Source organism: Myiozetetes cayanensis, unplaced genomic scaffold, assembly GCF_022539395.1.
Source record: "Myiozetetes cayanensis isolate MyiCay16 unplaced genomic scaffold, myiCay2020 scf16, whole genome shotgun sequence".
Lineage (NCBI taxonomy): Eukaryota > Metazoa > Chordata > Aves > Passeriformes > Tyrannidae > Myiozetetes > Myiozetetes cayanensis.
Window position 1 is genome coordinate 7,954,378 of NW_026087270.1, and position 10,072 is coordinate 7,964,449.

A 10,072-nucleotide genomic window follows, 5' to 3' on the forward strand; every position below is an offset into this window, starting at 1 on the left:
GTGTTATGGATTTTGTACTCAAGGCTTTTACCCTTGAGCAAGTGTTTTTTACACCAAGAAAATCTGAAAGTGAAAGAGTTACACTTCCTTGAAGGTCCACTTGAATGACTGTGAGAAGAGAGCCAAAAAGGTAATCAGATCCCTATGAGATCATATTGAAAGCAGCCATGCCTATTTCACAGAGTCTTCTGATGTTGCAGGGGTCTGTAAAACATTTAATCACTGGAGTTTCAATAAGTTGAGATTTGTTGTGAGTACTGTAGAGAGCACTCTTCTTAGATAAAATGCTGCCTCGTAATGCTCTTACAGCTACATGAGCCAGAATGCAATCGAATATCCATGCTGATTTAGCCTTGCACCGTCATCCCAGTGAAGGAGATGCAGGATTTTCACAGCTACATAGCAGTGGATTAATATAACTATTCATTACAATTCATGGGAGGCCTGATCCAGCTTCTGTCACAGTAGAAGGAAAGATGCCATTTGATTTTGCTGCGAGTTTGGATGGGGTTTTGTGTGTCTAATCCTGTAACTGCCCTCCACTGCCACAGAAGCTTCTCCAGGGCTCTCTATTACTGTTACTCTGCTGCCCAGAGGCACCTATACAGCTGCCTGCCTGTTCTTATTACTCAGTGGAGCCCAGGTGATGCTAATTCTGTCAGGCAACTCAGCTCTGGTACAGAGCGGCTTAGTAGCTAAACCTTGTCTACCTTGTTTTATTTTATTCAAGCCTGTGAGGTTCTGACTTACCTGTAATTTTAGTTTGGCATAAACCATCTTGATGTCTGTCTCTGAAAGAAGTATTTGAAGATGGCTCTGCAAAAACTCACAGATGTGACTGCATGTGGGTGAAACCTAAGCAGCTTTGCTCACAAGGTACCATTTCCTCTGGCTCAAAGTGTACAGGGAGCCAAGAGACAATCTTGCTAGCCTATCTTCACTAAACAGCAAGCAATCATTATCTAGTTAAGCTTGCACCAAATAAATGTTTTATTAAGCCTAAATTTTGAGAAAGTCCTTCTCCACCGATGGTATGGTTTGAAACTGACTTTGAAAGATGCTAAAAATGGACCAAGATTAAAATTAAAGAGCAAATTATTCACACAGAGCAATAAAAAAAAATCTCTTCTCTTTTCTTGGAAAGGTCCAAACCTGTAGATTGTCAATGGAACACTGAAGAAAACTGAAAAGAAGTTTATACCTCTCAAGTGGTTAAAACAAAACAAACACCTGAGCCCATTTTATGGTACCATTTTCTGTCTTTGCAACCACTACTGAGCAGCAGAATGAACAAGTTGGTAGGTACTAAGGCTAAAAGATGGTTCAATATAGAGTCATAATATTGTCTTTCTGCCTGTACAATCAAAATACACATTAGATGAAAAAAAATTAAAAAATTACCTTGGCTGCTAGAGCCAACTAAATAAAAAGGTTGCCTCTTATCAAAGAGCACTGAGTTTTCAGAGATGGTTTCTGAAATATGCTAGGTTTGAAAATGGAAGCCTCAGAGCAACAGTCCTTTCCCCTTGGCTGACAGGCACTTGCAGAAGAACAGAAAAGGTTTTCCAGCAGATATTTTGAGTGTCAGGGGAAAAAAAGTACTCATGAATTAATGTGGATTTTGAGGGAATGATATTGCCTAAAAATACCATTGTTAGTACAGGCTTTTTTGACAGACTTGGCAGATTTTTGCAGCACCTTCTGACTGTATAAAATTGTGTGTCTGACTTAACCTTTTTATTTCTACCTTTTGGAGTTTAGTCTCTGTCACTGTTGCCCTCTGCATTCAACTCCTCTGAGCACTCAGTGCTCCTGACACTCATTGTTATTCTGCTCTCTGCTTTCAACAATATTCCAGTGAGATTCCCTCCTTGTCAAAGCACTGACTCAGTCTACCTTAGAGAACTGTCTGTTGATCTCTAAGACACATGTGAATCTTTCTGGTTTCACTATTGTTATTAGCTGGCCAAGAGTGCCAGGATTAAAAATTTTAACAGAAAAAAAAGTGTTCTCAATGTTACTTGTATCACTTGCAGTAATAGAAATCTCACAATAATTTAGTGCTTTGCTGTGCTTGAAGGTTGAACATTGAGTAATGCTTATCAGTATCACATTCACTTTCTCGCCCCAGCTTTGCTGCTAGTGCTCAAGTCCCACTCTATAGCCCCTTTTTCAGGTGCCTATCAGATGTTATTGAAAAGAAGTGTTTGGAGGCAAAAGGATTAGCCAGGTGAAATCCTGTGTGATCCCTTTGTTTCCCAGGCCAAACACTGAAAAGCACACCAACTATAAGCCATATTTATCCCCCTTTTTATTTGAGCCCAAAATAAGGCCTGGTCAAATCTCCATAAATATTCTCATTAAGCATTAGCCTATTCTTAAGTAAATAGTTCTCAGTATCAACTCAGCTGCAAGAAGCCCTTATTAGTTTTGTAAAAGCTGTGTAGTAGCAGACTAGAAATGGGAAGGTAAAGGAAGCAGATTAAATTCTCAAGCAGTGCTGTGCCAGTTTAAGATGCCAACCTCCAGTCACAAACTATGCCCTTGTCTGTAGCAGCAGCAGTCACTCCTCTACCACTTTGGATGCATTCAGGAGACGGAATTTCCCCCGCCTGAACAAGCCTTATTTCTAGGCATGGTCTCATCCAGCCCCAGGACCTTCTAAGCTGCAGCCAGCAGAGACTGAGGCACTCTAAGGCTGGGCTGCAGCTTCTGCTGCTCCTGCACTCCTTGCAGCCTCCTTGCAGTCCTGCCAAGTCCCTCTGATGCCCCACTATGTTGCTTGAACACACCCAGTAGCTCCCCAAGGGAAAGAACTTCTCTCCCTGAAAGACATCCCATGGTAAAAGACTAAAACATAACCACAAACAAAAGTAGAGGACTAAAGACTGTGCATTCAATAAGGGCAAAAAGAGTCACCAGAATTATAACAATGAGACCAGTCCTCAGCACGAGGGACTGGGATGTTGAACAGGACAGGAACACCTGTTTGCTGCACACCTCAAGGCAGTCTCTGACTGCCGAGAAGCCTTGGGAAATAACTTCTTGATGTTCAGAAGTTTATCCCATGCCTTAAACACATGCAGAACTGGCTGCTGTCAGAACTGTACTGCTAAGCTAAAGAAAGTGCTAGCATTATATATTTGGTAATGCAGATTTGGGGCCTTTTGAGGCATAGTCATCTCTGGAAATTTCATAAATAAACCCTCTCATCACTTGCCTAATTAACCAGGGTTTGCAGCTACATGATCTCAGTTAAAGAAACTGGTCCACTTCCTCCACAGTGGCAGATAACAAGCATTACACAGCAGTCATCCAAATACTTCTGTCAAGTATTTCCAATATCTCTGAAACCTTTCAGAAAACAGTGGATATATTGTATTTTTTGCTTGGCACTACAACTGTAGTACATAGTACCACTGTGACATCAGACTCTCATTTATCCTTCCCCAGATGGACTCTTGCAATTAAGGGAGAAAACCAGTTCACATATCTTTAAAGATCTAAGAAGTGCCATCACACTTTCAACCTCTCAACCTAAAAATATTATCTACACAGTATTCTGCTTACCTGAGAAGCTCAGAAGGAGAATTAGATGTTTGAACTCCAGCAGTAAGAGAACAAGGAAGAGAAAAAAAATCAATCTACTACAAGTGGCCACTATAGGACATTAGAGCTGACATTCTTACTGTTAACTGAAGTACTATACTATATCAAACAAAATGATTAAGGACTTAACTGGGTCTAACTGTCTATTGGCAGAACTATGAAACACAATCATGATAAAATATATGGGCAATTTAGAATCCTACTGTAAAGAATAGCAGTGGTTTTATTTAACTCATGAACAGCACAGCAGCCTTGACAATATGTTCTGTATGTTCCAGTGAGCACTGACAGGTTACAGGACATCAGGTCCTCTATGCATGGAGATGTAGCTTTGTTGATCCATAATTTCATCGAGTCAGTTTCTTGTGGATTGCCATTACACAAGTTAGGGTAGAGCACTTAGATCTCAAAGAATGAAAAATGGGACTGTAAAAGGATTAAACCAAGCACAACTTGGAAAGAAAGGTTAAAATAAAGAAAGTGTGATTGTATCTCACAATAATTTCAGTACTGTTGATGATGAATGAAGCCATCAATGACACTACCTTCTGAAAACTCCAGGTCTGAGCTGAGAGATTAAGTCTGGAATGAAAATATAATTAAATTCAAGTTCCAGAATTCACTGGATGCTGGACTGGAATAAAACACAATTTGTAATCTGACCTATGCATTTAATTGAAGCAGTTTAGCAATGCAAACTTAGAGCTGACTATTACACTTAGAAGAAGGAAAGAAAGAGCATCTCTTCACATTGAGCATTTTCATCTTTTGGTCTGAGCACCATTACAAGCAAAAAATTCAAACTTGCCCCAGCCCCTCAAGCTTTACAACTTATAAACTGCAAAAACCACAGCTGAGCCAAGCCTTTGCCTCTTGGAACTTGCTAGAGTGGCTCATGGGATTACTGCCCCAAAGTGCCCCTTCTGCCTCCTATTGGAGCATAAGAGACTTTGAAACATCAAAATTCTTTTTCCACATGGAAGATGATTTTCAGGTTAATTTTTTTCTTCGTATTTATCCTTAAGGTAGTTTTCTACTCAGAACTCTGAGAAAAAAAAAAAAAGGGTTAGTGGGAGTGTGTTCTGGTTCATATGCAGTCTACATCAAAAGCTACCAGGGCTACAAACCAGTTAGGAAGCAAGCTGACAGACCTAACCAAGAGACTGTTGGGCCCCCTGAAGGAAAAAAAGAAATGACTGAAAGACATCAGAGGAGGAAAAATAAAAAATTAAAGTCCATGCTGTTGTGCTAAGCTGGTCAGAGCATGCCCACTTCATCCTATTTAGGGTGAAAGTGTCCAATATTATATCTGACTGGAAAAAAAAAAAAAAGGCAAGAAACTAAATTCCAAAGTTCTGAACATTTTTCATGCATTTTCCACTGACAGTCAGTGCTACTGACTGGCCCCCCTTGCAGACTTGGGGAGCCACAGTCACTCCCTGGTTGTGCAATGGCCACCACGAGGGCGGCATCAACCGAGCTCGAGGTGTGAGGTATCCCTTGGCAGCCACAGCCAGCGACAAATCAAGTGGTTATTTTCATCAAAGTGATAGAAACAAAGTTGATCAAAACAAGCAGAAGGCACTGTTCTGTTTGGTCTGTACACTTTGTACACTGCCACTTGGGAACTTAATTAGTCCACATGCTTCGTGTTTCTATCTTTAGTCTGATGGCATACAGCTGTTCTTTTCAACATCGCTGCCTACTGCCCTTTCCCGCTGTTGGGGTATGGTTGTAAATAGAAAAGGCGGGATTGCCTCAAGTTTAACCCTCTGCCAGCCCTTGCTGATTGCCTAAAACAGAATATTTCAGCCTAAGTCATGAGGTAAATTGTTTCGTTACCTCATGGGAGTTCTGCCATGTGGTGGGGGATGGGAAGGAATCCTGCAGCCACACAGTGCTCATCCCATCCTAGGGCCACCCTCCAGAGCCAAAATGCTGAAAAAAAAATCAACCCTTTTAAGGGCAGTCATACCTGTTGGAGTGAAGTGGAAGCATTTTGAGTCATTGCCAGCATGAGGTGAGGGGGCAGAGCTGGTGCTGCTTCCCACCTCAGCTCAGGTGAGTTTGGGGCAGAAGAACAAGCCCCGACATGAAGTATGAGGGAATATAGCTTATTTCAGGGTATCGAGGCCTGGTACTTTCCCCAGATCTCCTGCCCCAGACAGTGATCGAGATTGTGCAAGGATTTAGAAATAAAAGAAAACACAACCAAGAACTGAGGCTGTGATGGTCTTTTCATATGGAAACACAGGAAAAGAAACATCTACTGAAGATGCCCAGCTGGCCAATGGAGCCAATATTGAGGAAAGACTCAGCAATGAGGCGTGAGCTCCCACTTCTGGTTGCCTCTGTGTTCAGCATCAGGATAAGCCTCAACATCCCCTATTTATGGCACAGGAAGGAGGATAAAGCTGGCTTTATAGTCCAAGTCTGCCAAGAGGGGAAGGGAATGTCCCTATGCACTACATGCAATAAATGAGGGTCTTCAAAGTCCTGTCTCTTATGTAATTTCTTTTCCTGAGTGTCACAGCCTTTGCCTTTCAGCTGGAACATTCATATCTCCCAGCTGGAATGCAGTCGGCATCCCCAAGCCTGGCTGTAACCTCCCAGTTCAGAGGGCAACTAATTTTTCTGAGCAGCTAAGAAGTTACACATTCATCTGTTCCTGAGGTTAACTGTATCAGTGTTCTGCACCTCCTGCCTCCCCCATTAATTTTTGTCTCTTGTAATCATTTTTTTCTCATATCCTAGAAATTCCTGCTTCACTACCTTGACAGTGATGTTAACATCAGGTGTTGCATATCATGCCACACTCATGCATTTTACATTCCTATGACATGGCAGACTTTGATACAATTACAGCTTGGCTGCATATCTTCATTTATGTTACAATATTGCTTTAGTGATATCGGAGACAAATGTTTAATTCACAGAACCTCAGCTTCAAACTACAGTCCCTGAATGCAAACAGCAGACTTCAATATTTTTTCATCAATTTCTTAGTTCATAAAAATCAATTTTTGTAGAGTTTTTACACTGTACATAAAAGACTGTGGCATCAATTAGCCTTAATTCTTTTTTTTTTTCTTTTTTGGAAACCTCTTTGTAGGAAAATCTCATATTTCAGCAATTTGCATTATCCACACAATCTGCTTTGAAGTTCTAAGTTATGGTAAGAAAAGGATCCACTTATCTGCACATAAAAAATGTTCAAAGCTTATAAATTCCCTGAAACAGATGTACATTATCATTGGATTTGCCTTTCTCTCTTTGCTGTTGCATGGCTAATAGAGTTTCATGTGCCCCCTCACATCCTCCCCATTTAGCATCTTTTCTCTACAGAAGCATGCACCCTACTGTGCCAATCCACACTTCAAAGATTTCTGTCTATCTATTAGAAACAAAGCACAAAGTGAGAACATATGGCCCCTTTTAAATTTCCCACATTTAAGTCAATATCGTTTCTTTTCTCCTTTGGCAAAGAAACATAATAAGGTTTATCTTCTCCCTTCCTAAATCTGCTGGCTCTCTCAAACTGCTTGTGCCAATTCAGCAGTTACTTTGCAGTATCAGACTTGGCAGCACATATGAAAACAAAATCTTTAATTTTTAAAATTGCTTTTATTTCTTCAGATCAAGAAGATGCATTTAAATGATGAAAAAGGACAAAATGTAACTGCACACTTTCAGATAAATGGATTTTAAACCCATGAAAGGGCACAACATAAAGTCAACAGCGAAAAAATTGTCTTGTTCAAGTTATTTTCACAGTGACATCTTTCCAAATTGATTAAAGGGATGGAAAAGCATTCTGGAATTCAAGGCCTTACCAAGTACAAGCACCTGCTTGACACATCCCAGATATTCCACAGAAACCCAGTGTACTGGGGTCGAAGGGGAATGAGAGGACACTGTGAGACACTGATGCCCTTCTTGAGGAAAAAAATTAGTTATCTGTCTCAAAACCATTTTGGCTCCTAGGTTTTCTCTGTTGGTGGTACTGACATAGTAAACATACCTCTTGTGTGCCGGGAAGAAGGAATTCTGGACCATTTCTCTGAAGTAACTCCATCCTGCACAGCCTTGGGGAGATGAGAAACAGGGCACGCAGGATGCTCATGGAGAGATGTGCTGTTCAGAGGATTTCCTTTTCAATTGTGGGCTATAGGAGGAGTATCTATATGAACAAAGGCTCCAAGTAAAACAAACTTCATTAACTATTGTTAGAAGCATCAGCAGACACATGATATCCTGTGAATGCTGAATTCCTGCTTCAGTTATAGGGAAAGGGGCTTCAGTGGTGATGTTTATAGAAGAGGAAGGTATGAAAGTCTTGCCCTGCTCCTGAAAACACAATGAGTTGCTCCTTTAATTCATAGTTACTGGCTGAAATGACTCCATGTTTCAGACTCATAAGACCTCAAGATTGTAATCTTTAAATGCATTTGTTTTAGCATCCATATATTAGACCAGGAAAGTTCTTATAAAAACCTGTCCCTGATCAGTGCAAGCTAGGAGTGTCCCAGGACCCTGATTCCGAGAGAGAGTTAATTGAAGCACCTCTGTTTACAGCTGTTGATCCACTAAATCTGCACAAAGTTACAAAGTTGACATTGAAACCTATGGAAGTTGCATCCACTGATCCACTGAGGGTTTCTGGCCCTAGCAGACGGCACACTCAAACAACAAGTTGTGATTACAAACATCAAAAATAAAAAATATTCCCTGAGAAGGCTGTAAAGAGACAGGAGGAATGTGAGGCCCACAGTGCTGCATATTGCTGCCCTTCATACTTTCACTCTTACTGGAAACTCCAGGTCTCTTTAATTGAGCTTTTCCTCCCTTCCACTCCTTGCGGGGTGAGAGGGTTAATTGCTTTAGACTGAAACATTACAATTTTTGTACTCCTGCTTCCTAATGGCACGCTGAACATGCAGAAATGTTGTGTGCACACACCACACAGGAGTCCATACAGCCCTTAGAGCAGGGATGAGAATAGCTCCAGACCTTCCAGCCATGGATATCTATAAAGCACTGTATCTACAGCTTTAAAAATCAGCACTGGCCAAGTGAGACCTTAATGCTAATTGCCATAGCATTTCAGTGTTTATCTTAGTTGAACTAGAGTTACCAGTCATGGTTGTTAACAACCTCAAGTGGCACTTTATTCATCTATCAACAGTCTTATCCTGTGAACAAGCAAGCAAAGAACTATAAACACCCACTCCAAAGTCACTTTGTAGGTTTAAGCTCAAGCCCACAGAAAAAGGCTATTCACAGACCGTCAGTGAGAACAGACAAAATACAACCTCCAAACCAAGGTTTTAATCTACAAAGTTTTATTTGTCTTTTTAAACTTGTAAACCATAAAAAGAGCTTATCAAATATCTGAAATTAGTACAAGAAAAAGTGATGACTCATATAGCAAACTGCATTTGTAAGGTCCAAATTCCAAGACATGCATGGGACTCTCCTGGCTTCCATCTATGAAGCTGAAGACAAATTTGGCCCAGTTTTTTAGGTGTTTCTTTAAAAAATTCACAAAGCCTCAGCGTGCTACACTTCGTGAATAGAACAGAACAGGAAGGATTAAGTGCACGAATAAGCACTCAGCACCAGAAGGATCTGAAGCCCGTATCTTCATCCACAAAATACAATACCAAAAGAGTAATCTCTTAGCTGGTAGTAATTACATCTGCTTTGTCTCTATGGACTAGGCACTCAAAGGAAGACACAAAACCCCACTTCATAGACATGTCCTAAAAACCAGAAAGCGCAGTGCACTTCATTGCCAGTATGCCTGATATTGTTAATGTTTGCCCATTGCTAAATTTACGAAGCCCCCTACAAATTATATCTTCAACATTCTTAAAAAAATTCCGAAACTTCCTACTCATACCCCAAAATGAGACAAGCCTGAGGAGACAACCAATAGGCCTAGTCTGCCATTCCTTGTGATGTAAAGATTATCTGTTGTGTCAGTAAATTTCACAGGCATATTTTAGTTAATGCTTAGTGTTTAGAAAAATCAGGACAGACAGTGAAGCTTTGGGTAACATTTGACTAACTTATGTGTGTTTGTAATCAAAGAGAAAAAGAAATGATGCCACTATTCAAAACATGTTCTAAAGAATACTTAAAGCATCTGTAGAAACACCTCTGCTTTTAAAAAAGTTTCCTTCAGCTCAGATAGGGACTCAGGAAACCAGGGCATCATTCCTTATTCTGCCACAGCCCCAGTGATTATCTGCAACTTTCCTTCCTTGTGCCTCCCCCTGCACACTGGAGATCAACCTCTTATAGAAAGTCTTTCAAGTTTTCCCAGTGAAAAGCATTTTATGAACTACTGTTGCTATTTTATAAGCAATAAATGTACCATAAGAGATTCAAAAAGTAATATGAATATAGCTCCTCCATACAGCCTTTTCGTGCCTTGTGTGTGTCTCCCCCAGCCCCTCTG